The sequence below is a fragment of the Sciurus carolinensis genome, chromosome 15 (genome assembly GCF_902686445.1).
Source record: "Sciurus carolinensis chromosome 15, mSciCar1.2, whole genome shotgun sequence".
NCBI lineage: Eukaryota > Metazoa > Chordata > Mammalia > Rodentia > Sciuridae > Sciurus > Sciurus carolinensis.
In genome coordinates, this window is record NC_062227.1 from 80,467,629 (window position 1) to 80,470,666 (window position 3,038).

General features: G+C 50.8%; 1 pseudogene; it reads left to right on the plus strand.

The window, feature by feature from the left end:
* Positions 1-472: 472 nt before the first annotated feature.
* LOC124965407 (rRNA-processing protein FCF1 homolog) lies at positions 473-1,851 on the plus strand (annotated as a pseudogene).
* The last annotated feature ends 1,187 nt before the right edge of the window (positions 1,852-3,038 follow it).

The window sequence follows — 3,038 nt, forward strand, 5'->3', positions numbered from 1 at the left end:
AGGGAGACGGACTGCAGTGCTCCTGAGTGGAAGCTGAAGTCGTGAACAGGGAAGAGGAAGGAAGTGACCGCCTGGTGTTGGGAGGAAGAGGAAGCTGCTCTCCTCCAGCTAACGGGTGGAGCAGCCTAAGGGGACTGAAGAGCAGGGGCAGACGCCCGCTGTGTGAGGAATGCTGTGCATCGGAATGAACTTCCACGCAAGTGGCACAGCCGTGCGGTGTGCTGATGTCACTTGTGAGGTCACATTCCAAACTTGTATCTTTCCTGCACAAACTTTCAGAATGGAAAGTTAGGGCTATTTTGCAAACATGTTCCAGGTCACGTTCCTGCGGAAGACAACGTGCTGTGCGTAGCATTCAAATTACTTTTGAAAAATACTACTCTTCCAGAGCCGGGTGTGATGCTCCCAGGGACCTGGGGACAGGAAAGCCCTGCCTGTGGTGGCATGGGTGCCAGCCTGAGGCCAGAGGGGCATGGCTTTGCCTCCTGTCCCCCACAAGCCCTCTGCGCCCACCTGTCGACGGCCTCCAACAAGCCCCATCACCCTCAGAAGGACAGACGCAGAGGATTCCAACCGTGAGTGAGACAGGACCAGCTGTTTGGTCTCTTCTTTCCGTGGAAGGCCTTCGAAGTGGTGACGCCCGGTCTTGGACAACTCAGAGTGAGCCGTCGATCACGCCCAGACTCAGGCCCTGCACAGTTCTCTCAGGAATCAGATTTTGAAGACAACCTCCCTACCAATTTAAAAAGACTTTGAAGATGAGAATTAAGAGGTCTTCTGTGTTTGTCGCACACCGTGCTGGTGCAGGCGGGGTGTGGGCAGAGCCTGCAGCAGGCACCTGCCAGGCTTGGCCCAGGGCACCTGTGTGTCCGTCTGCGTCCACCATCAGTCGTGACACCTGCTGTCCACGGCTTCTCCTTCATCTGAAAGAGCTGCGGACCGTACAGAGCTAGACCTGCCTGACTTCAAGTTAGCAGGCCCCTGTGAGCACAGAGAGAGAAGGGTCCGGGAGGAGCCTTGTCAGAGCACTTATGTGGGGGATGGAGGGACTCGGCGCTCGGCCCCTTTTTTTCTTACTCTTCCCTTGTTCATTTGTATTCTGATCTTAGCTCTTAAATGGCTCCTAACCGAGCTTGTGGTGCTTTGAGGAGTGAAGAAGAGGGGCTGAGTGTTTGAAGGAAGAAGGAAAAGAGAATGGACAGGAGAAGAAAGGGACTTAGAAAGATGCAGCGTGTTTCCAACTCTTTTAACTCTAAAGTTTCTGTTTCAAGGGAAAGCAAAAGAGAGCGAGGAGTATGCGACCAAGAAGCGAATGCTTCGTCTCAGAGACGAGCAGCTTAAGGGAAGGATAGATTGAAACCTAAAAAGAAACAGAAGAAACATCCAGGTGCACCGCAGCAAAGAGAAGCCCCGACACCCTTCCTGCTTATTCTTCCAATTCAATGCACAACTGGGCCACCTTATCATATCCTCGTTGATACCAACTTTATCAATTTTCCACTAAAGCCAAACTGGACTGAGTGCAGTCAATGATGGACTGTCTGTATGCCAAGTGTATCCCCCGTACAACTGATCGCACAATGGCTGAAAATGAGAAGTTGGGGCAGAAGTATCAAGAGGCTTCAAGGATCACAAAGGATCCACGATTTGAATGATTACCATGCACACACAAAGGAACCTATGCAGATGACTGCTTAGTACAAAGAGAAACTCAGCACAAGTGTTACATTGTGGCCACTGTTGATTAAATGAAGAATTCGGAAGATCCCCGGAGTTCCTATCATGTACATCTCTTTCCATAGATACAACATCAAGCACATGCCCGATGATTGTGGAGCCCCCCGGTTCTGATTCTTACAAGACAAAAGTTCCTCTACCTTCCTTCGACCTACTTTCTCAGTTGCCAGTTCAGTAAACATGCTATAAAATATAGAATGATTCATATAACATGAATTATTTGCTCTATTATGAGCTGAGCATGGTTAAATATACTCACTTCTTGATGCTTTTTGAAAATAGTATTTTGTCTCATTTAAAAATTTGTTGCATTTTTTTAATAAATCAGATGCTCCAATCAAAACAACAAAAAAGATATCAGGTACCTTTTGCATTAATGTTAAAAACTCTTTAAAGGACATTCATCTTTGTAATTGGGAAAGGGCGTCATGTGAAACTTCATGCAGAGACTGGTTCCTGCTCAGATGTAGGGTGCTGTGTACTGACCCTCGTGGCTGAATCAGTCCTTACTGGACACAGGAGTCCTGCCCCTGCTCACCCTTGTGCCCAACAGCCTGGGCACTTACCTGCAGGGTCCTTGAGTCACCACTCAGAGAACGACCAGCAGGAGGCCCACAGTCCAGCTTTCCAGTTTGGCTCTCCAGGCTTCGGTCAAGCTCTGTCTACCTGCCCAGCTCCAGGCCGGCCCGTGTGGGCCGGCAGCACAGGCATCCCTTCAGCCCAACGGATGAAGGTCCTGTGTCACAACACTGAGTCAGGTCAGGACACTGACTTGGTCTGTAGCCCTCAGGATGAGCCTGTGGTGTTAATGGGTGTGAGAGGCTGAGCCAAAACCAGGGAGGAGGTTCCAAGGCATCCATGGTCTTTGGAGCAAATGAAGTGTGTCCCTTCATGCTGGTGGTGATAGGAACATAAATGGCAGTATCAGAGACAATAAAATAACTTTTCCAATTTAAAGTTAGGATGGAAATGTTTTGGGGACCCAAGATTAGCTAGCTGGAGGTTGTGAGCAGCTAGTTCCACCACCAGGATGCTCACGGGGTGAAGTGCAAGAGCCTTGAGAGCAGCCGCCCACGCTGACCAGGAACGCTGCGTCACAGGTCCAGGGCCAGGGCCCAGGTGTCCTCTTCAAGTGCAGTTGTGAAGGGCAGGGCCACGCCTATCAGTGCCCCCAGCGCCTGGGCGTGTGCAAGCGTGATGGGCACGACCGTCAGCACCCTGGAGCCTGGGCATGTGCAAGCGTGATGGGCACTACCGTCAGTACCCTGGAGCCTGGGCGTGTGCAAGTGTGATGGGCACGC